Genomic DNA, 25202 nt, shown 5'->3' with positions numbered 1-25202 from the left:
AAGTAATGTAACATCTGCAATTTGGTCTTCTTCGTGCTTTGGATTCACATGACCTGTGAATTCTTTCTTATGTTTTGCACACTTTTTGGATGATACACACTTACATTTAATGTATACCATTTGTGTTCTTTTCTGAAAGGGTTACCTCACACAGAATGATAATTTTTGGTCTATCCTAAGAATTTTATGCAAACATTGTTTTAGATAAGTTAGAAGAACACAGACGTGTAGATGTACTATATTTCATTTATTAATTACTATGTTGAGGGACATCTGGTTCCTTTTTAGCTTCTGGCTATTATAAAAAAGAAAGGTTGCTCTAAACCTGTAGCATCATGTGCCCTTCTTATATGTTGGAGCATCTTTTGGGTATATATAAACGAAATGGGATTGTGGTATCCTCAGGTAGTACTATATCCAACTTTGTGAGAAAATTCCAGACTGATTTCCAGAATGGTTATACCAGCTTGCAATCTGACCAACAATGGATGAGAGTTCTTCTTTCTCCACCTCCTTACCAGAATCTGTTGTGAATTTCTTATCTTAGCCACTCTGAGTGGTGTGCTGTGTAACCTCAGAATTTGTTGATTTTCCTTTTCCTGATGGCTAAGGATGTTGATATTCCACAGTAGAGAATTCTTTGTTTAGTGCTATTCACCATTTTTGAAAGGGACTATTTGATTTTCTGGAGCCTAACTCCTTGAGTCTTTGTATAGATTGATTTTAGCTCCCTATCAGTTGGAAGATTGGTAAAGATCTTTTCTTAACCTATTGATTTTACCTTTTTCCAAATTCCAGTGCCCTATCCCTTACAAAAAGTTTATGAAGTTCCATTTGTCAATTCTCGATCTTGGAGCAGATATTTTGCTGTTCAGTTCAGTAATTTTCCCCACCTTTTCTTCTATTAGTTTAAGATTATGTTTCTTGTGGAGATCCTTGATCCACTTCGACCTGAGGTTTGTACAGTGTGATAAGAATTGATTGATTTCCATTCTTCTACATGCTAACCTCCAGTCGAATGGGAACCGTTTGTGGATAATGTTATCGTTCCATTGGATGGTTTAGGTTCATTGTCAAATATAAAGTGGCCATAGGTGTATGCCTTAATTTCTGGGCCTACAATTATATTACATTGATCTACCTGACTGTCTCTTTACCATTCCCATTCAATTTTTATTGTTATTGTTCTCTAATACAGCTTGAAGTCCTCGATAGTGATTGCCCCACAATTTCTCATATTGTTGATGAATGTTTTCTCTATCATGGGGTTCTTGTTATTCCAACTGAATTTTCAAATTACTCTTTCTAACTCTGTGAAGAATTGAGTTGGAATTTTGATGGTGATTGCCTTGAATCGGTTGATTGCTTTTGGCAAGATTGCCATTTTTACAATATTAACCCTGCACATGCATGAGCATGGGAAATTATTCCATCTTCTGAGATCTTCTTCAATATTTTTCTTCAGAGACTTGAAGTTTGTGTCATACACAACTTTCACTTGCTTGTTTAGAGTCAACCTGACGTATTTATTATTTTTTGTGTCTATCTTGAAGGCTGTCATTTCCTTAATTTCTCCTCAAAATGTTCATCATTGAAGTAGAAAGCTACTGATTTGTTTGATTTAAGTTTACATCCAGCCACTTTGTTGAAGTTGTTTATCAGCTGAAGGAGTACTCTGGTGGAATTTTTGGGGTCACTAAAATATACTATCACATCATCTAAAAATCATGATATTTTAACTTCTTGCTTTCTAAATTTTTCCGTTTGCTTCGTGTTTTTGTCTAATTTTTGTGAATAAGATTTCCAGAACTATATTGATGGAGTAAGTAGAGATTAGGCAACCTTTTCTAGTTCGTGATTTTTGTGGTATTGCCTCAAGTTTCTCTCCAGTAAGTTTGATGTTGGCAACTTTTTTTTTTAATATTGCTTTTACTATGTTTAAGTATTGGCGTTGAATTTCTAATATTTTCCAAGACTTCTAACTTGAAGAAATGTTTATTTTTTTTAATTTTTTTATCAGCATCTAAAAAGATGATCATTTGTTCCCACCCCCAGGAGTTTAGATAATTGATTCTTCTATATGCTGACATCCAGTTGTACCATAATTTCTTGATAATATTGTCTTTTTTCAATTTCATGGTTTTAGCAACTTTTTCAAAGACAAAGTGAACATAGGTGTGTGCATTCATTTCTGGATCTTCAGGCTAGGATATATGGTGAAATTTTCAATTACGTGGATGGAGAAACCAAGACATTCCATGACAAAGCCAAATGTATACAATATCTTTTCCACAATTTCAACCCTACAAATGATAGTAGACGGAAACTTCCAACACAAGGAGGGAAACTACACCTTAGCAAAAAGTAGAGAATTAATCTTTCAACAAACCGAAAGATGATAGCCCCACAATTGTAATTACTTTTCTAACAACAAAAATAACAAGAAGCAACAGTCCATTTTATTTAATATCTCTTATCATCAATGGACAAAATTCCCCAAATTAAAAGACATAAACTAATGGACTGAATACGTAAAGAGGATCCAAGATTTTGCTCCATACATTAAATACATTTTAGAGATAAAGACAGAGTATCTCAGGGTAAAAGGATTGAGAAAAATTCTAAACAAATGTTCCCAAGAATCAAACTGGGGTAGCCTTTCTAATATTGAACAATATTGACTTACAACAAAAAGGTATGAAAAATGACTAGGAAGGGAAACATACCTGTCAAAGAAAACATAATACTAAGATGAACTTTCAATTCTGAACAACTATGTTTCAAATGCAAGGACACCTAAATTCATAAAGGAAACATAACTATAGCTCAAAGCAAATATTGCACCACACGCAATAAATTGTTGGAGACTTCAATTCTCCACTCTCATCAACGGAATATTTATGGAAACTGTAACTTATCAGATATGTTTAAAATAACAGATGTTATTTTAATAACTTAAAAAATCCAAATGGATTTAACAGGTATTTAGGGAACATTTCATCCTACATCAGGATAATATACCTTTTCCTATGCACCTCATTGTAACTTCTCCAAATTTGACCATATTCTCATTCACATAACAGGCCTCAATTGATACCAGAATATTGAAGTAATCCTATTCATCGTATCAGATCACCATGGACTAGGGCTGCTCTTCTATATTTTATTATTTTTTGTATTTGTTTAAATTATCGATGATTTATTTATGTGGTATTTTTGAAACATCATCTTTCTTGATAGATTGTCACTATGCAATAAAGACTTGGTTAAACCTAGAGGTAGTTCTTCCATTTTTGCCTCTACAGTTGCAAGAGTGAGCTCTCCATTCCAATCTTGGTTTAAGTACTACATTTTGAGTTAACTCTTTGTGCATACATTGCATTTAATGTTTTCCTGTTTGTTTGAATATATATTAGTATTACCTGACCTAACAAATTTGTAATTCTATAATGAAATTTTTAATTTCATAACTTCTGACTATAACTTTGATCTCATTTTGCTTATATTTTCTCCATTTTAAATGCATTTTTTCTTCGTGAATACTTTTCCCTCTTTATGAATATTCGTGCCTTTATGGGATTTTGTTATTGTTCAACAATGGAAAAATTCATTTTATTCACAGAAGCAGCCATATATGAAGATGAATACAAGAGTTAACTAGCTATTTCAATAGGATGGATTACTTATTAAAAATAAGAATCTCTGAAACAAAGAACAGTGATGAATTTCACACCACCCTTCCCCAATGATCCCAGCATGTAATAATGCCAGGTAGTGTGCTGTGCTCATGTGGTGGTGGGAAATAATTTATGGAAGAATAAAAGAACATACCATGGAAAATTTAAAGAATCCCTTTTCCCTTACACTCAGATACATAATGGGATTATAGCGAGGTCAATACAAATAATTGAAGCGGAAGTAAACCATATGTTGCTACAAAAAATTTAAGTCAAGGAAGAGTTTTAAACCATGGTCAACTATATAATTGTGAAAATTTGTTCCCAAAATTGTAGGTTGTTCCCCAGGACAATAATAGCTGGACTGAACCCACATTTTATGTATACAAAGTGGGGAACAATGGCCCTAATGGGAATGATGAAGACAAAAAACAAAAACAATAGCAAAAGAGTATATTAATAGAAGAAAACCATTAATGCAAATTACCACAAACAACTTTATGTTCTAACCAGAAAGGGCACCAAAACTAAAGTCACATCTGAGCACCCCATGTGAAGACAAAAGTGAGAGGGCCATGGAATTTCTCCCTTTCATGTTTTTCAAATACTTTACAGAAACAGGAATCTCAGACTGCTTTTCCATGATTTATTAAAGGTTTTTATAGCCCTCATGTATTAAAATACCATTTGAAAGAATTGATAGCTGCTGTCTAGGTTTATTCCAACTTCACAAATTTCTTGGACTAAAGTTCCAAAAAGAAACTGGGCCCAACCCTGAGCTGTATAACTATGACAAGGCAATAATAACAGATATTTTCAAGGCCCAAGCACTAAAGTACTATACTATTCAGTACAGTGATCCAAATTATTTCAAATAGCTCAAGAGAGTAGGAAGATACATCTAAAAAAGGGTTAGAAAAGTGTAGAAATATCAACTCCTTCCTCGTGTATGAAAGCATTTAAGGATCTGCAGTAAGTTCTATGAGGCAGTATTCAAGTAGCAATGGGAAGAAAGAATTCATTACAAGACAGGAGTTAAACTAGCATGGTGGGTTTATATAAGAGAAATACTTAGAAATGAAAATGTCTTGTAAACTTAAAAAAAGATTTTTTTTCAATTTTTTTTCATTCCAATCAAAACTGACATCCATGAATAATTCCCCTCTAAGGCTTCCATAAAACTGGTTAAACAAAAATTAACATAAACAATTAAAAATTTGAAAATGAAACAAAAAAAAACTTGCGTATGTTTCAGAGCAGGATCACAGGGAAATGAGATGAATCTGTTCAAGATGAAACCTAGAGTGGCAAACAGGATCTAGAATTAATAACTGCATGAGAGGTGCAGTGGAGTAGTGACAGGAACATGGCCACGCTTGACAGTAAGGCTGGGCCCTTTACAGGGGCAAAGAATGACATAAGAAAATATTTCAATTAAAGCAGAACCTTTCCTTTCTTCTCACCTCAAGGATCCCATCCCTGAAAAAAACCCGTTTTGATAATAATACAGAAAAGTTATGGTATGTCACTCACTTCCCGTTTGCTTTTAACCCTCTCTCCGAAGTCAGGAAGTATGAACATTTCGAATTTCCAAGAAGAAAAATTCTTCGGCAAGTATATGGATGTACTGTGGAACAAGTGACAAACTGAAATATGTGAGGACAGAGGAGGTGGAGACTGTCTCATTCCACAGAGCAGAAATGTGTCTGCCCAAATTAAGAAGGGATAAGGCAACCATAACAGGTAAACTAGTTCTCAAAACATTAAGCTTATTTACATTACTCATAACTCTACTTAGTTCAAAGCACTTTCCAGCTCAATCTTCATTTTGAATGATGCTGATCTATCCTGCATCGTGTCTGTACCATCTTCTCTTCCTAGTATTTGGTTTCATCATGGGGATAATAGATGATTGTGGCTGCATAGGTGATGTTTTTATTTCTATATATCACTCCCTTTACGTACTATATGTGTAGTAACATTTAAGGCGGTTCATTTGGAGAAGGTATGAATGATTGATCTAAAATATATGGTTTAAAACTCTATTGAGATTATTTAGAAAATATCAGGAATTCATTCTTTGTAAATGATTGCTTCTCTCATATGATAAAGAAACAATAAAATTTTATTCTAGCCAAAATAATTCTCTATAATTTTAATATCTAAAGATACAGAAGAACATTGATATAATGTGGATTATTAGATAAGCTGAACTGCATGTTCATTTATTTAAGAATAACCAGAATCATTGAGACGTTTCTGGAACATAATATAGGAACAAAAAACAAAGCATTGAACAAATAGTGGAAGAAGAACAGGGTCTTTTTGTTAAATGTAGCTTACCTTCAGATCCACTGCTTTCTTTTATTTAGTAAAAATTCTATTTAAAAACTCTTCTTCAGTGTTTTTCATCCTGTCCTTGACTCTATTTCAAAGCTCTATCCCTTAACTAGCATGATTATTAAATTTAAAACCAAGAATTTTGCATGTGTCACTCACTTTCTGCATTTCCTTATTTGTGGTTTTCTGTTCCCAGTGGCCATGTTGTGTTGAAGTCATGAAGAATTTCTGGCTCATTTGATGAAAATTTTCTGAAAGCATATATTATTCATAGTTGAAAAATGTTGTGCATATGTTTCATAGTAGTGGATATTATAGTTAAACATCATCTGGATAAGGAATTTTTGCGTGAATATCATAACACGCTAAAATATTAAAGAGAAAACATAGAATAGCTAGATATTTATTAAATATTTTTACTCTTCTAGTGTTTGTAACTTTACAAAATATGAGCAAATCACTTCTTTCTGTTAAATTCACATTCATGAGCTATTACATTCTAATCAAACAGCTGTGTCAGCTCCCATAATGTTGGAATAATGCTAATTGGAATCCAAAATGTTTGCAGTAAGTAAATGGGCAATTTATTTGTCCGCATGTACTAAACAAGCATCTAATGTAAGCATAGGTTTGCTCTTAATAAAATAAGAACTACCAGATATACATCTATTAAAGTAAATTTTTTGTTTTATAACAGCTATTAATTCATGGTCTGTGTAATGGCTTAAATCACTAAATTTGAACAGTAAATAGGAATTTCTAGTGAGTAAGAGGTTCTCTCAAGCATCTCCAAGTAAATCGATCTAAAATATATTCCTTTAAAATTCTCTTAAATACACTTATCAGGAAATATTCCACATCACAATAAAAAACTCAAACATATTTTCATTTGCTAAAACAAGACATTGTCTTTCTTTCTTCTGGCCCTCCCCATAATTAGTCTACTCCCAAACAACATAAATTTCAAACATAGCTGTCTGATATGAATCTTTTTCTTTATCACTGACACTACTTCCAGATTGATTTCAAAAACATCCTTCAAATCATTCTGTGTATCATTTCATAATACATAAGTAACCAGATTCCCTTAGTATGTACATATAGAGTTAAACAAACTTATTTCAAACTATTCAATGATTTCTTAGACATTTTACATAAATAAAAATTTATATCTCTCATAGTGTTTCTTTAAGCCCATATGTGATATCAAAGCTTCAGCTTTATTTGGTCCTCTCTTCCATTACTTAATCTATACAAACTCCTTTGACATTTACTTTTTGTATACGTCAAGCTCTTTTCCTTTGTTTGACCTCATATTTATAGTAATATTGCCTGAAATATAGTTCATTTATTTTTCATCTAATTTAACTTAGCTCTCACTTCGTTAGGACAATCTCCATAACCTTATTTCTAAGATAGCTTCTTCAGTTATTTGCATAAAATAAACTCCAACACACTGATTTGTACATTCATTTCTTTCTTTTTTTTTATACCATAATGCAATTTTTCTAAGAGAAAGCTCATAATACTTTTTATTCATTCCTTATCTATACCACTATTATGGAGCCTGGTACATTAATGGAGACTATTATTTATTACATGATTCAGTAATTTGAAAAAATAAACTTTATACTATTGTTCATTTTATTGAATATGCATTACATCCATTGGTTAAACCATCATGAAGTATTTATGTGAGTTCTTCAATATATTACAATTCAATGACCTAGATGACATTGCCTAAACATTTATATTTGTCAATGATAGTTTATTTCATATTCAACAGCAATGCTTGTTGACTGAGTAATTTTCTCACCTAGGAATACTTTTGACATGAAAGAAAAAGATACCTAATTTAAATTGATAGCACCCATGTAAAAATTCCAGATGCCATCATTTGTGGTCCCATCTCAGAAAATACAAAAAGATGATCATTCCTAGGTGCTTACTGGTCACGGACTCAAAATTCATTTGTGAGCTGTTTCAGTGAAAGATTAAAAACCAAGAGGACCCAAAGCTGTGTTTACAGAGCTGAATCTGTACCTCATCTCTCTCTCCCCAGATCCCACCAGGAAATGGCTGGACTTCCAGGAGTGCTGACACACTCAAGATCACAGGAGAGACTACCATTTTTTAGGGGGAACTGCCTGGAGCCCTCAGAACCCAAGAACACAGGGCCAGTTTGTTACAGGATACTTCTGGTTTCTATCTATTCTATGTCACTGAACCTGATCCACAGCACTTGGTACACAAGATCCTTCAGGAGAGAGGTAGTGTACCTGGAGTCCTGACACATAGGCTTACAGGAGGATCAGTCCATTGTTAGAGCCAGTAAAACCAGCTAATCCCAGAGAAGAAGAGATGGCAAGAGGGAAGTATAATAGCCTAAGCAATACAAAACAAGGTTACATGACATCATCAGAACCCAGTTCTCACACCAACACAAGGCTAGGATACCTTCAACACAACAGAAAAGAAAAATAAATGTTTGTACTTCAAATCACTTAACATGATGATGTTGAAGGATTTTAAGAAGGAAATAAATAATTCCATCAAAGAAATACAGAACAACAGATATATAGAGATAGAAGCCCTTATAGAGGAAACACAAAAATCCCTTAAACAATTACAGGAGACCTTAAGGAGACAATAGGCAAATGGAAGAAACTAGAAAATATCATGCTGATGAAAGTAACACAAACACAAATAAACACACAAAGAATGAGGTCACTTGTAAGTGAAAATTAGCCTAAGAGCTCAGAATATCCACAAAAAAATCATTATACACTCTGCAGCTCAACAAGAAAGGACAAAGAGGGACTGCTTCAATCCCAATTAGAAGGAGGAAGAGAATTATCATGGGAGGCATATGGAGGAAGGACACTGTGTGGGAGAGGGGAGTTAAATGGAAAAACAGAAGAGCAGAATAAGATGTGGGAAGGGACAGGAGAGAAGCACAGAGGACCAGGAGAATAAGTATAGAAAGAAGGAACAATGGAGGATGCTGTAACCTCTAGAATGTCCCAGATACTATGGCTGCAATAGGTTCTCTGGACTCAACAGTGATGACATTAGCCAACATCAACAACAACAATTAAATTGAACCTGCAGACACCACCTGCAGTAGATAGACATGAACACAGTGTAAGGATATCTTATTAAATCATAGTTATCCGTGTCTATTGAAATGCAGGAGTAAATATGGAGCAGAGGTTGTAAGAAAGGCCATCCAGAGATGTGCAGACACCAAAATGGACACTGGTGCTGATGCTGAAACATGCTTGCAAACAAGAGTCTGGTATATCTGTCCTCTGAGAGGCTCTGCCAGCATCTGACTGATACAGATGCAGATATTCACAGCCAATCATTGAAATGAGACTACAGATACCAATGTCTGATGTAGGGGATGGGATGATAGAGCTGAAGGAGACTGTAATTAACAACAGTATCAATAACCAGACCCCTTAGGGCTCCCATGGACCTACCCACCAACCATAGATTATACATAGTCTGCTATCCTACATATGTAGCAGAGGACTGCCTCATCTCACGTCAGTGGAAGGGGAAGCAATTGGTCCTTTGGATGCTTGATGTCCCAGAGAAGCGTGATTCTAGAGGGATGAGGAAAGAATGAATGGGGCTTACGGAGTCACCCTCTTAGAGACAAAGAGGAGGAATTCGTGGAGGTGGGGCTTATGGAAAGGGGCAATATTTGAAATATAAACAAATACAATGGTTAATAATACTACTAAAAAAGAGTGGTATTTTTCATACATAACTTTACTGCACAGGTTATCTTGGAACATTTATTATTGCCTAGATGCATATTCCTTCCTACAGTACCTGATACCTTGTTTCTCTAAGGAGTGTAGCCTTAGATCTTCCTCTTCATTCAAAGAAGGCATAACACTTAACTCCTTTCTCCAAGCAAGGGTGGTTGTAGATATGTCTGTAAAAGGCAGGAGGCATTTGAACAATCTAATTGGGGGTCACCAAAAGAAATATTTACAAGCAAAGCTTGTAACACAAACAGTGTGTGTTCAATCAACTTACCAGTATTGAAAGCATCCGATGACTTCTGGCCAGGCAACTGCATACAATGTCAAGAGACATTTAGAATTTCAATATATGTGACTAGAGAAAGTACTTTCCATTGTGTAGCCTTCTCAATATTTCAAAAATATCATCACGGAAAGAATATTAAGAGCTTTAGGACAAAAAAAAATAGTGAGACATCAAGATAGAAGCGTCACAGTAACAACTGAAAATCACACGGAATTCTAATATCAATCATATGCATTCTATGCTCTATTCAAATCCTATCACATGTTCATTCCCTAACACAGTCAACCAGTGATTTTCTAGTCCCTGCAGTCTCTGAGGAGCAAGGGTCTGGATCAGCATTTCCCGTTCGGTTATGAGGTTCCAAGACACATCACTGCACTAAAGCTGGTGTAAGAGGCGCTTGACAGCACAGACACCTAAGCACCCTTTACCCTTTCCATTCATGTTGCTCCTTCAGGAATCAGTTGTTACGACGTCTGACAGTGTGCACAAAACAGGTAGCACTCCGGACTCAAAGGAAGAGAGTCGACATGGTTCCTCCTCATTCAGAAAGCTTTGATGATCTCACCGCTACTACAAGCAGGACTGACAAGTGAGGCATCTCCTGGCTGTGCCGTGCAGACCTCACGACTGCCCCGTGCAGACCTCGCGGCTGCCCCGTGCAGACTTGGTTACTGTCCCATTCAGACCTCGCAACTGCCCCGTGCAAACCTCGAGACTGCCCCATGCAGATCTCGCTACTGACTCGAGCAAATTTGAGGACAGCCCCTCTCGAGCTTTGGTTGTTTCCTGAGATCAATGGTCACTAGAGATTTCCCTGCTTGGCCTTACGGACTTTTCCACAATTCTCGGGAGAGAGAGACAGAGAAATACTCAAAGGGTACAGCTCACATGAGGCTCACCAAGACTCACAACTGCCAAGTACTTTCACTGACCCTTCATATGGTAGTGTTTAGAGAGGACAGAGATCCTCATCCCGAACGTTACCCCTCTGACAATGCACAAACAATTTCCCAGCCTCCATGGCCTGGGAACCACTTCAGAGTCCCCCAAAATGATTATAACCCCGGAGTGCAAAAGGGGAATCAGTTGAAGGATTCCCAGCCTCCACATACTGGAAGCCCATTCAGTGTCCCCCAAGCAGAGTATAACACCAGACTCCAAAGGGGGAAGAACTTGAGGGTTCCCAGCCTCTGCCACTTGAGAATGCCTTCAGTGTATCCCAACCGGATTATAACATCCTACCCCAACAGGGGAAGCACTTGAACAGCAGAGACCCGAGCGACTTTCCACCTCCGGGATTACTTAGATGTATTCGGCACAAGTTCAGGTGCTCAAAACCCTAGGAAGACAAGAGATTCAAAAAATCTGATGCTCGTGTTACATAAATCCTTCAGAAACTAAAAATTCATATGAAGGGTTCAGTCAATAAGAGGGCCCTAGATCCCAGAAGGGAACGGACAGAGAAGAAATGGACTGTTCCACTTCCTCTGACGGTTCCTTAGGGCATGAGTAATAGAGTGACCAAGGATAGTAGATTACTGAGTAACCTACTGGCATAATATATATGTCGTATGTATGTAGTATGTGTATAGTATTTATGTGTGTAATACGTATATATATGTGGTATGTATGTATGTATGTATGTATGTATGTATGTATGTATGTAGGTACAGTCATGTGCAGTGACCCACGGAGATCAGAAGAGGACATCAGACTCCCTAGAGTTGGGGACCATATGATATAGTTTCTGGGAACTGAACCCAGGTCCTCTGAGGGGAATGCAAATCATCTTAACTGACATTATTTCAGTTTCCCATCATTTGTGAAACATCTTACCATCCATTGTGTCTTGTACTATGCAGTATTCGTTTCTTAGTGCAATGGTTTACCTTCACTCAGACTGGGTTTTGACGGTCTGTTGAACATATAAGTCTGGCATGGCAGAAGGATATGGGGGGGTACTCTGATGCAAAGAGGGACATTGCTCTAACTGCCTCAGTCACTGTCTCTGCTGGCCTGCACTCTGCAGCATGTGCCTTCTGCAAAGGCAACATCTTTCGGTATTGCCTGAGCTGACAGCCCTTGCAGCCTCCTCTAGATCCTCCTCTGTATATCCACAGGGTATCATCTTGAGGGATCCATGTAAAGAAATCCCAGATAAAAATTCTCCAGTGCTTACTAGAACCTCAGGCAAAAGCCCAAACTCGTTGTTGGGATATAAAACCAGCTCCCAGTCAACCACAGCCTGACATCGGGTCCTATTCATCCTGCCTGCCATTCAGCACACTAACACTTCTATTCTGATAGGGTAAATGATCATATTTGTTTTGGGACCCAGCACATTCCAGTGTGGCCTTCATTATAACCACTTACATCTGCAATGACTCTTCTTCCAATGGATATCACAGCCTGAGAAGCCAGGAGTTAGGATGAAAAGAGAGGCTGGTGGATAAGCCAGACATTCACCCTGTCTGCAATATTGACTAACTTCATTAAATGATTAAAAAATGTATAAATAATAAGAGAAGTTCGCACCCGAAGAATGGATTAGCACTTTCATGTTTATAATACCTTCACTGCTCTCTATAAGCCTCTACTACCTCCAGGGACTCAAATAAGCCAGAATTCATTCCCTGTTTCCACTCTAGAAAAGGCACAAGTAATCCGTCGAAAACTGCTAAACTGAGACTTGAGGAAACCTGTTGGAGTCATCACTTCACAAAGCCAGATGCCCTGGCCAAGACCTTCGAGATGGGGCTTCACAGAGATGGCAGATTTGGAAAGACAACAAGGTTGAAGACATGATGCCTTTCTTGCTAAGGAATTGGAGACCTGCCCTTCAGAGAAGATAGCTTCAAAGAATGAAGTCTTCAAGCACCTCTCCTTATAACAAGTGCTTGTTCCTATGGGGGTTGGGGGGGGCAGCTGCATTTCAACTCAGGTACTGGAGAGTGACGTGTCCAGAACTCATGAACTGGCTCAGTGTGGGTTGACTTAGGTGGAGAACCACTAGCTTCCTCACACCAACTAGACCAAGGAAGGATGGTCTGCTCTGTCTGCCTTGGAAAGACACCTTCATCCCTGTTGTTCATGCCCAAGGCTTCCTATGGTCCTCACTTGATTGCTTATGAGTCAGCTGAGGTATGTTGACATACCTCACTTTGTGCGAGCATTCCTTAAGAGTTCTAAACCCCCAACCCGTCCTGTACACTCCATCTCTATTTTTCTATTTAGCTTGATTTATATTTCTTCAACAAAACATGAGCAGGAAGTGGATTTCTCAAATGGATAATGCATGCAGTCTTCTAAATTTGAGGTCCAGGTGAACAAAATGAATTGTGGTCAGTACCTCACGCAGACAGGTCTTTGTGCCTATTTTCTTAGCTTTTGATGATGTTTAAAAGGTGAATTTTTGGGGCAGGAAATTACAAAATGGTAGCAACAACGAACCATCGTGTGTCTCTGTTAAAGTTTGTTTTATTCAAAGTGACAAATGCTCCGCCCATCACTCCATATTTAAGGAGGTACAGAGGTGAGCTATGTCCATAAAGCGATGGGCTTAGGACCCAGGGCTGGTGGTTGTCTTCCACAGTTTGTCCTTCAAATATATCTTGCCCTCAACCTGTTATATCTGCAGTTCACAACTTGTGTGTGTCATGATCCCTGTGAGAAACTTCAGTCTCCAAAGTGATTACCTACTACAATTCATAACAGAAGTGAAATTACAATAAAGAAGCAACAAGAATAATTTTGTCATCAAGGGATGTAACAACATAGGAACTGTGTTAAAGGGTGGCAGCGTTAGGAAGGTAGATCACTTAATTATAGTCCAAGAAAGAATGTCTAGCTATGGGCCAAATAAACAAAATACAGTATTTCCAGCATGCCAGTAACATGGGATTAAATGCAAGCTGGGGAGATAGTTTTGTGGGAAGCAGTGCCTGCTGTGAAATTACCAGCATGACAGCCCATAACTCATGATTGGAGGGATAATGACAGGACACATGGTGGGTCCCATGGCTCCAGCCACATATATAGCAGAGGATGTCATTGTCTGGCATCAATAGGAGGAGAATACCTTCGTCCTGTGAAGGTTCATTTCCCCAGCGTGGGGGAATGCCAGGGTGTTGAGGTGGGAGTGGATGGGAGGAAGAGCATCCTCATAATAGCAATGTGGGCTGCTGAGAATAAGTATACAAAAATAGACTCTATGATAGCTGCATGTGATACTCTCCTTGATTGTATTTATCAATGTTATGTAGTATTGTTTCTCACAAAGAGAATAGATCATCAATGCTGACCATGGCCACACCAGGTCTGTTTGAGGGTCCATGCCCTCTCCAGGCTCTGTGGATGGAGCCAAGAGAACCCTACAGGGCTTAGTGAAGCACTGACTCTAATTCACATGGCCCTGACATGAAGAGGGAGCATATTGATTTTTCTTGTTTTTGCTACGACAAAATACAAAGCAAAAACTTAACGAAGACAGGAGTGCTTGTTGAGAGGAGTCTGATATGGATGTCTCCTGAGAGGCTTCGCCAGAGCCTTACTGATACAGATGAGGATGCTTACAGCTAATCATTAGACTGAGGAACAGGACCCCAATGGAGGAGGAGTTAAAGAATGGACTGGAGGAGCTGAAGGGGGTTGCAACCCCATAGGAAGAGCAACAATATCATCCAACCAGACCCCCACCTCCCAGAGCTCCCAGTGACTAATCCACCAACCGAAGGGTACACATGAAGGGTCCCATGGCTCCAGCCACATATATAGCAGAGGATGGCATTGTCTGTCATCAATAGGAGGAGAAGCCCTTGTTCCTCTGAAGGCTCATTTCCCCAATGTGGTGGAATGCCAGGGTGTTGAGATGGGAGTGGGTTGGAAGAAAAGCATCATCACTGAAGCAGGGGGAGAGAGAAGGGGAGAGAGGGGATCCAGGAAGGGGGATAACATTTGAAATTTAAATACATAAAATTCCAATAAAAAAGAGACAGGAAGTGTTTATTTTGACCCATTGTTTTAGTTGGTACTATCCATCATGATGGGGAAAGCAGAGCAACTCGAGTGAGATGGTCACATTGCAGACCTGGAGTGTGTTAAGCTTTCTTTCTCTCTCTCTTTCTTTCTTTCTTTCTTTCTTTCTTTCTTTCTTTCTTTCTTTCTTTCTTTCTTTCCTTGTTTTAAATTCCATATACAGCTGTTTCCCTTGCTTTTATGTATCTGTATAAAAGATCCATATCCAGAAGCCACAAGAAACTTAGGGAAGAAAAGCAGGTATAGCTGTCCAATAAATGTTGATTGCCAAAGGAGGGGAGGGTCTTTATGTCCTCTCCCATCTGTAATGAAGTGTTGAGTGGCCTAGTCTTGTGCCCATGACCATAGCCACAATAAGTTTAAGAGTTCAATGACTAGGTATAATCTAAAAAATATCCTTTTGCTGTCCACTTCCCCATCTTCTGGTTCATATATTCCTTTCACCCACTCTCTCATGATGTTCTCTGAGCTGTGGAGGAGAAGAATTACCTGTCCTATTTCCACGTGATTAGTTCAACACCACTGATTCCCAACACTTTGTCCAGTTGTACGTCTCTGCCCATGGTAGTCAGAGGCTTCTTCTCTGATGAGAGCTGAGTGCAACGCTGATCTGTAGATACAAATATGGATATTTTGAAGGAAGTTCGACAATGTATTTAGCATTAGGTTCTTTCATAGGGCCTATATCACCCTAAACATAGGTTCCTGACGACTTTACAGAACCTCGTGTGGAATATGCCTTGTATCAAATTGGAAAGCCACTGGTTACTCCCATGACTGTGATGCCACTAATACATTATGGGCACATCTTGCCTGACATTTTACCTTGAATGGTTCACCCCCGATTAAGGTTGTAGATGATTTTCTCCCCTAGAAGCATACATAGCACTTTCTTGAACCATGAAGGCTATCCATTATAGAGGATGATTCCACCTCAACTTCACATTTACCCTTCTGTGACCTGTGAACAAAAGGATTCAGTACCTTCAGAAATAGTGTCTTACCATCAAGTTCTGGAGGCCAACAAAGAACAATGGCAACAGCCTGTAAAGTTGTTAGGGCTTTTGTGATCTCGCTGGTCAGCAACTTTCAGGAAGACATCCCACATCTGGCACTGTGATTTTTGCTTAATTTTGATTTTCTGTTGCTCTGATGATACACTCACCAGAGCCAACTTGGGAAGAGAAATCTTTATTTCATTTTATCTGTTCCAGCCCATCATCAAGGAAAACCAAGACAGGATTGTGAAACTGAAGCTACAGCTACAGAGACTGCTCAGTGGCTTTCTTCTAAGCTCACATTCAACGACATTTACAGAGTCCAGACTCACCTGCACAGGGCAGTGCTGCCAACAGTAGACCAGGCACTCCAACATCAGTTAACAGTAAAGGAAATTCCACCTAGACGTAGTCATGGCCAATCTGACGGAGGAATCTCCTCAACCGAGGTTCATTCTTCCTAGAATAGCCATCAATGACTAGACTAGAAATCAATGAAAATAAAAAAAGAAAAGAAATAAATATCTTCAGGGGGAGCTTGGCTTTTCCATGGAGGGTGCCTCCATTTGAACTCAACAGTTGATTTTGTAAATATATTCTGTAACACAACATTTTATAACCCCTCTCACCAAACCCTGTTCTAACCTAATCACCTAAGGGGAGATGGAGTGGAAAGTAAGTTTTAAAAAAAATAATTGGAGAAGAAAGAAATGCTTCTTGGAAATAATGCAAAAAAGGAAGCATTTCTGCATTCTAGATGCTTTCCTCGCATCATCTGTGCAAAGATAATGAAAACCGTTACGTACCAGTTACCATAATTTCAAATGTTACAAATCATATAAATAATACTGCTTATCATTCATAAAACACATTGGCACTAATCGTTTTGATGTGTTTTTTTTTAACTCACTCCTAATGTAGATCTGATGAACTGTAATTGTTCGCCTGCTCATTTATACATGAGGGAAGTGAGGTTTAAACTTCAAGCTAATTTCCCATTACTCTAAAGTAATAAATGGCAGAGTAAGACATCCACACCTTCTCTGGCTTCATGGCATGGCCTCGTGAGCAATGCAAGTCAGGGTACCTTGGCAGGGAATTCCAAGGATCAGTACATGGCAGCTGAAAGTTGTCTTGGATACAATACTGGGAGTAAGGCTCAAGTCAGCCAAGCCCCACCTCAGGATTCCTGAAACAGAACACCAGAATATGTTAGAGAGGGAGGAGACTAAACTAATCATCTGGTTGTCCTCAGCAGGTTGTATACATCCACTGCTGAGGGTTCATAATTATGTTGGTCTTTGTGGGGATGGAAAGGAACATTTATTTAGATCGCCACCTCCTACTATGTGCGACTACAGTGGAGGCAATGCCTTAAGTCCAAGGGTTTTTTTTGTTTTGTTCGTGTGTGTGTGTGTGTGTGTGTGTGTGTGTGTGAGTCTGTGTCTGTGTGTGTGTACATGCATGCAAGTGCAGTGTATAAAGTATGGACTAATCCATTTCTCTTCTACCTTATTCATTGAAGCAGCATTTCTCAGTCAAAACCAGAGTTCACCAATATGACTACTCTTGACAGCTATCTTGCCCTGGGTATCTGCCCTATCTCTTCCTCCCTGGACTGGGATTCTATGTGAGCAACAAAGCCTACTCATCATTTACCTGAGACCTGTGAGCCATCTCCTCAACTGCTAAGGTTCAAGTCCCAGGTGTTAGGCCCATCTCCTTTACTTTTGTTTTCTTATTTTTTTTGTCTTGGTCATAATATCAGAACCAGGTTAAGGTATGACTGGCTCACTCAAACAATCACTCAAATCCCTACAAACAAATGTGTCCTAATAAGGAGGAGGACCCTGCTGACTCTTTGTTCTGTAAAGTCTTACCTTAACAGATGAGTTAAAAGATGGGATTATTCTAGTAGGTTATTGTGGATGCTGTTGTTGATGTTGAAGGAGGCTAGCAAATGAGGGGCCACAGCTGTGTCAATTATAATAACAGATACAAAGCTGAATGTGGTAGTGCATACCTATATTCTCAATACTTGCAAAGATCACAAGTTCAAATCCAGCCTGGGCTACATATTAAGTCCAATGGAAGCCTGGGCTACATCGTAAATCCCAGGCCAGCTTGGGCTACAGAATAAGTCCATGTCCAGCCTGAGCTATATAGTAAGTCCAAGGACAACCTGGGCTACATAGAAAGTCCAAGGTCTGCTTGGCCTACTTACATGACTCTTCTCCAAACAACAACAGTTTTTTTTTTCTTTTTTGGTTTCTGTCTCTTCTATTTCCGGTACACCGATACCAGTGCTGTAGTTTGGGGTTGTGGAGGAGAACTTTCATCATGTCTGATGGTCCAGGATCTCCCAAGCAGCATGGCAAACCAAACAGTGCAGCAAACAAGTCCGTTTCGATTGTTGAAGAAAAATATGACACATGGGAAGTGCTGTCTGAAGAAATGGCTCTAAGATGAGACAACTCCTCGGGAGACTGGGCTTGAATCTTGTGCTAGTTTCCTCATGATAAAAACAATGATGTTCTAAACCACATTCTGTTTTGGGAATACAATGCTGTGCCATATGCCAGCCCTGGAAATCTTGTCTGATATTAAACAGATTATAGGAGAGACAAGTTGAGACTAAACACTGTCATTAAAAAGGGATTATACGATGAATATTTTTTTTTTTAATTTTTGTCTGTCGTACCAGGTTCAGTGTTCTGCATAAACTCTAAAAAAAGGCAATTTCTTTTTGTTTTTAAAATTGCCAAAGAGAATGGACCTTATACTTTCTATCTAGGTCTAATTGAGATGATGAAATACCATTCAATGCTTTAAAAAAGAAAACAAATTGTGTTTCATTGTCTTTTTTTTTTGTTAATTTCTTATTTTTAGTGTTTTGGGGTTCATTTTAACAATTATTTTTTTCATTGAATTAATTATTTTCTTATTTTCTAGTGTAGATAAAAATTTAGGTTGCTGGTCTTTGTTTCTAATCTAAGAATTATTGTTTTAAATAAAGTTTCCTCTTAGCACCGTCATAGTTATGTCTTACATATTTTGATAGTATGTTTCCTATCTTCTTCTTTTTTTCTTACTGTTACATAATTTAATTATTTCTTGACATATGTATTACTTGTGAATGTGTAATTTAATGTTTCTAGACTGGGAGACTCCTGTTGTCTCTCATTGAAGACTTCTATTTTAGTTTTGTTGTATTAGCAGAACACATCCCTAGGGGCTGGAGATGCAGCTCAGTGGACAGAGTGCTCACTTGGCTCTCACACAGCTCTGGTCTCCACCTACAGTGGATATGCCCATAGTCCCATTACCAGGAGGAGAATCAGGAGTTCAAAATCATGCTTGGGTGCATAGTGTGTTTGAGGCCAGCCTGGGCTACATGAAACCTGTATAAACATATATGTCCCAAAACACATCTTTTCTTAGGCATTTTCCACACTTTGTTCTATGGTTTCTGAGTGTCTGAAAAGTCCAGGGGTACTTGAAGGAAAAGAACAACCTGGTGCTACTAGGGACTATTAATTCAGAGACATTGCCTGGTGAAGCCATCTCATCCTAGCTGGTTTCTGCCTACCTCTGTTGCTGATGGGCTGATGTGTGTCCACAGCTTTACTCATAATTGCCCTGCTTCATTTTTAGCTGGACCCATTCTTGCTTCCTGGTGAGGCTGTGATGGAGTAGTGACACAAAGAATTGGGGTATCCTTCATGCCCACTGATTCTCTCAACAATAAGGTCTTTCTCTGTAGAAATAGTTTCTCTGTTGCATACATTATCAGAAATAAATAAAACACTCTTTTGTGTTTTATTTTGACACCGAGTTTCATTATGTAGGTAGGGCTGGCCTGAAACTCACTTTATAAACCAGGTAGGCATTGAACTCACAGAAATCACCTTACTTCTGAGTACTGGGATTAAAGGGACATACCTGGCTCCTTCTTTTTTTAATTTGTTTTTTTAATTTTCCTCTATGGTGTGTGTGTGTGTGTGTGTGTGTGTGTGTGTGTGTGTGTGTGTTTTGACCAAAGAGTCTATCAGATCCTCTGAACCCTGATCCTCTATAAGAGCAACCAGTGTTCCTATGCAGTAGGCCATCTCACTAACCCCTTCTGCCTGTTTTGTAGGTTTCTCATTGACAACGCTTGAATCCTGGCTTTAAAATCCTTGTTGCCAATTCTGACAATGGTTTTCTCTTAGTGTCACCACCAGGGAACTGGTTTTTCTCCTCTGCTTTTCATTTAGGGGGATTGTCATGGTGTGACGTGATTTCCATTTTGATATCACTTGTCTAGATGTCAGTAGTCCTGACACTGTGGGTACAATGGCTGTGTATCCTTCATAAACTTTTGGTGGTGTATTGGTTTTTCTGGGTTTGCCTGATTGAATAAAAGGGATTATAACTCCAGTTCATACCAACAGACATATTTTAGAGGGGTCAGGAAGAGTGGTTCCCAACCTTCCTAACACAACCTTTTAATACAGCTCTACCAACTGTAACATTATTTCATTGCTACTTCATAACTTTAATTTTGCTATAGTTATGAGTTGTAATGTAAATGTATGGAATACAGCATATATGATATGTGACTCCTGTGCAAGGGCAATTTGAGCTCCCAAAGCAGTCTCAATCCAAGGGTTAAGGACCACTGATCTGGACTTAGTGGGATGCCCTTACCGACATAGATGGGTTGCCCAGTGTTGGTGGGGAGGAGTCTCCATCTCTTGAAGGCAAAGGATCTTTCAAGATCAGGCTTTTTCCTGGGTCCCTCTGTAATAGTGGACACACTCTTGATGATTACTGATGTATCAAATGACTCCAGGCAGTTTTCTTTCACATCCTCGAAGATGAGGATTCTAAAAAGGGTTCTGCTAGACAAAAGCAGTGGCTGAAGCTATCCCTAGTGATCTTTCCCTTTACCTAATGGCTCCTTGTCCCCAAAAGGCCAACAGTAGATGTCTGAGTCCATTCTAAGCTGCAACTTTCCAATCTACACTCTTCCTCTGTGCTGTTTCTTTAACGAAGAGCACACATGCTAAACCTGAACCCATCTTGTCTTCAGTCAGCACTAACAACCTAGTCCTCTCTGCCAGCTATGCTTTCCCATATGACCCAGCTGCTCACAATTCTGAGGCATGTTCATGCTTCTATGGACAAACAGAATGGCACCGATTGGCAAGTGTATAATGACACAGATTCTGTATTATTATGATTCAGAAACCTGTAAATACAAGATGAAGAGACCATCTGCAGAGGAAGGAGTTCTTGTGGGTTTTTGTCACCACAGAAGGGATCCAGTGGGCTAGGAATAAAAGAGAGGGGGCCAAACTCCTTTTCATAATTTAACCTTTTTCCACAATAGCATCATTAATGGATTTTTATTTGTAGGTCGCATCCCTCTTGACCTAATCAATTCTTCACAACTACATTCCCACTGGGGATTGATCTTCTGAAAATAACTGTTGGGCGATCACATTCAAACCAGAGATGACGGTGAATATTTGGAAATCTATAGTGGGGGTGGGTATTATTCTTCCCACGTGGTGTACCCTTAAGATCTCTAACTACCTCCTTCCCCACGGTAGCCTCACTGAATGACATGAATTCCGGGTTATTAATGAGGTACAGAAACCAAAGCTCACTGCCATATCCTGTCACAAGTATCAAGCTTGCAACAGCAAGAGCCCACTGGGAAGGAAAATATGAATAAACTTTATGGTATCTCTAAAGTATAAACTCCCAATTTAATCAAAACATTGTTTTAGACTCAGCTCTCTTATATCGATATTCTTTAAATGTACAAGTCAGTGGGCTTGCTTGTGACTCCTAGTACAGGTTTATAATGTACATTAGCCATCTTCTTTCTCACAACTCACCACCATTTCCACCTGCACACACACACACATACACACACACACACACACACACACACACACACCCTGCTGCTCCTCTTCCTTTTCCTAAATGCCCAATTTCACATAATATCCCTTATTAAAATCTAAATTTTGCAATCATCTGTTTGAGTCTGGCTTGTTTCACTTAACATACTGTATTTTATAGTTCATTCCGTTTTTCTGAGAACAAAACCCTTTGCTCTTACACATAGATGAAAATCACATCAATGTATATCAACTTTTTTAAGCCATTCATCCAGTGATCAACAGCTAAGGATATTCCAATGGCTTGTCTATTGCACACAGTGTGGCAATCAGAATGGATGTGCAGGGGTACTGGTTAGTTTTTATTGTCAGTTTGACTCAACATGGGAAAAAGGAGAGTCAGCTGAAGAATTGCCTCCATCAGAACGTCCGTTGGCCACATTTGTAAGGAATTTTTTTTTTTGATGGTTGATGTAGAAGGGTCTAGCCCACTATGCATAGTGTCATCTCCTATGAAGGTGGCCCTGTGTTGTATGAGAAGGAGAGAAAGCTGAGTAGGTCATGGATAGCAATCCAGTACTCAGCATTTCTAAGTTGTCTCTGCTTCCTTTCCTGCCTCTAGAGTCCTGCCTGAGTTCCTGCCCCTACTTCGCTCAGTAACAGACTGGTACATAGAAGCCTAGAGTGTGAAAATTTTCCTCCTCAAGTTGATGGCTATGATGAGATTATTCTTCTTTTTGCCTACTTGTTCTTCACTTTTTTGAAAGTTCTGTCTGTTTAATGTTCTTAAAATGATGATATCACATGTTTTCTCATGGGCTCTCTGTCTCTCACCGTGTCTCTCTCTGTCTCTGTCTCTGTCTCTCTCTGTATTTGTGTGTTTGAGTGTGTATATGTGTATGTTTGTGTGTGTGTTTGTGTGTGCTTGTGTGTGTTTGTGTGTGTATGTATGTGTGTGTGTTTGTGTTTCTATGAGTTTTTCTGTGTGTATGGGCGTATGTTTGTGTATGTGTGTGTGTATGTGTGTGTGTATGTGTGTGTGTGTGTGTGTGTGTGTGTGTGCTTTCCAGGGTTAAAAAAATCCCTAATGCTTTCAATCTCTGCAGGTGCCTAGAGAAGGAAGATTAAGGGGAGAGAGGGGGAAAATTCATGTCATTTGAGTTAACTCCACATTGAGATCAGCCACATAGTGGACTAACAGTCACATAATGGCAGAGTAGTCATAAGAGCAGAGAGTGAGTAAAACTCAAAGTGTGAAGGAAAATGTGCTTAAAACTACGATAGAAAGAGAAAAAGAAGACGGTGCACTTAGAAAATTAGACAGATTTTAAAAAGCTGCCATAAGTTGTTAAGCTCTAAGTACATTTAAAAAAAATATAATGTTAAAGTGGAAGGGAATTATTGGGAAGAGGGAAGGGATGGTCAGAGTGTAGTGGGGACAGGGGAGGGTTCTGAAAAGAATCCTTTTGAAGATCTGAGGAACTATGTGACACAAACAATTAAAGTGGCCTGTAATTTATAGGTAAATTCCATACTTACCTGGATCCAGTATTCTGTCTACCCATATTTCAAAAACAAAATTAACTCATGTATTTCATCCTGTTTTACTGCATTTGATCTAATAAATTCCTTGTAATCAGAAGTGCTGATAAATTTTAAAGACATTTAAAATATGACTGGTTGAAATTGGGTTTGTGATAAGTTTATTCCGACTTTGGAAGCAGGTCCAGGAGCTAATTTTTCCTCGCTCTTTGCAAATAATCCATAATTCATGATTGCCATTGTCTTCAATACAAGGTATTTAATCTTGTCAAATTCCAGCTTTGTTTCAATAAAAATGGCCCTCCTCTAATTGTGGGTTTTGATAGAGCTAATTTTGTTGTTCTATCCTGTGTGCTGCCTCGGAAAGAGAGCCTAGCAATATTTCTGATACGGAGAATAACTTAAAGTTAACCAAAGAAAACATAGGAGCTGGGAAAATAACTACCAAGGATGTTGGTGACTCAGAAACCAAAGAGTTTTTCAGAAAAATAAAAAGCATGAAAAGAGCTACTTGGGCAGACTGTGACTCGAGTCATCAGAATATTTGGGTGGGGACTTTATTTTGGTTCACCAGGAGGCTACATGAGAAGCTAAAACCTAGATGCTGGAAGTTTCTAAGCGTAACTAGGGAAGGAACTGGCCTGAGAGGGGTTCTATGACGTAAGCAGAGCCTGGATGATGTCACAGAGCACAAGGGCGGAGGTTGCGCATCTCTTCCACTTGGAGGCGCTAGACTACTTTGAAGGTGGGTTCACTATCTTCGGAGCGGGGTGTGAAAGCTAGTTCAGCTCCTGAACCCCACAACTGTTCAACAACCTATTGGTGCCTGACCGGTTTCAGAAGACAGAATCTGGACGACTAGGACATTTTCTTTTGGTAAATACATTTATGAAGATAACTGGGACCCTTGTAGCACAGAAAGCTAAAAGTTTTCCCTCTTACAGCAAGTAACCTTACGTTCCAATGTCTTCCACGTTTGAGGGCTAGGCAGATGGTCTAGGCTAGTCAGTCTCCGGAGTTTATTATTCTTTGCTAACAATATCTAATTCAAAATTCTACTAAAATACCAAAGCTCCTCTCTGTGCCTGTGTATTTTTGGAGAAAATATTTCTTTTCTTTTTTTTTTTTTTTATGGAGCTGAGGAACCCAGGGCCCTGTGCTTGCTACGCAACTGCTCTACCACTGAGTTAAATCCCAACCCCAGTAGATATTATTTCTAAAAGGCTATTGTTGCCTACACAAAAGACTCTTGTTGCGGTCGATAATGCAACAGCTTCGGGGAATAAACCTGGGTCTGGGTCAGGATGCACAGTAGAGAAAGCCAGTGGACTGCTGTGCTTTGTTTCTGGGCATATACTTGTGGATGTTGCCAAATAGCTCATAGTTAGAGGGTAGAGAAGGGGTGTGGCCACCCTTCTGGCTCCTTTGCTATCCTTTCTCTGTTCTGCTTGCTTAAAGTGGGGACAAGGATACTTAATCCCACACTGACCTAGCCATTCAAGGAGATGTTCCTCAGCATAGGCAAAGTGCTTCGGGCTGAAGAAATATGTCTAAATATGTTATTCTGAGCTGTAGAGAACCATTTTTTCATTTTCCTTTGAACTTTAGATTTTGATTTATGAGATTGGGTTTTTCTGTGGGTAGTTTTGTCT

The sequence above is a fragment of the Rattus norvegicus genome, chromosome Y (assembly GCF_036323735.1).
Source record: "Rattus norvegicus strain BN/NHsdMcwi chromosome Y, GRCr8, whole genome shotgun sequence".
Taxonomy (NCBI): Eukaryota; Metazoa; Chordata; class Mammalia; order Rodentia; family Muridae; genus Rattus; species Rattus norvegicus.
The sequence above is the reverse complement of the archived record's forward strand: the minus strand, read 5'-3'. Positions refer to the sequence as shown.